This window comes from Penaeus monodon, chromosome 19 (assembly GCF_015228065.2).
Source record: "Penaeus monodon isolate SGIC_2016 chromosome 19, NSTDA_Pmon_1, whole genome shotgun sequence".
NCBI classification, from domain to species: Eukaryota; Metazoa; Arthropoda; class Malacostraca; order Decapoda; family Penaeidae; genus Penaeus; species Penaeus monodon.
The window spans coordinates 1391605-1391947 of record NC_051404.1 but is presented as its reverse complement, the minus strand read 5'-3'; positions in this window follow the sequence as shown (position 1 = coordinate 1391947).

Here is a 343-nt window from a genome sequence, read left to right as displayed (position 1 = left end):
GGATGGCGATAATAAAGCATTGCACGCTTTTGTTGAACTAAGATGTCGCAAACTTTCCTTATCGCATTTTAGGAGGAAACAGCGGGATAAGAGGCGTCAACAAGATAACGACGCGGTTGAACAACATCGCTGATAAGAACAGGTACTAGACGTGTGATTAAATTACCTGGTCACCTCTTCCTGCTTTTACTCACCTCTCTCCTTCCCTTACGTGTTGCCTATTCTTGCCTTTATTCATTTGTCTCTCCATTGCATATGTGACAAATTCGTGGTTAGTTTAAACTGTTCATCTTAATCTCCTGTTTATTCACCTGTCTCTCTTGCACGTTTACCGTAAGTATTT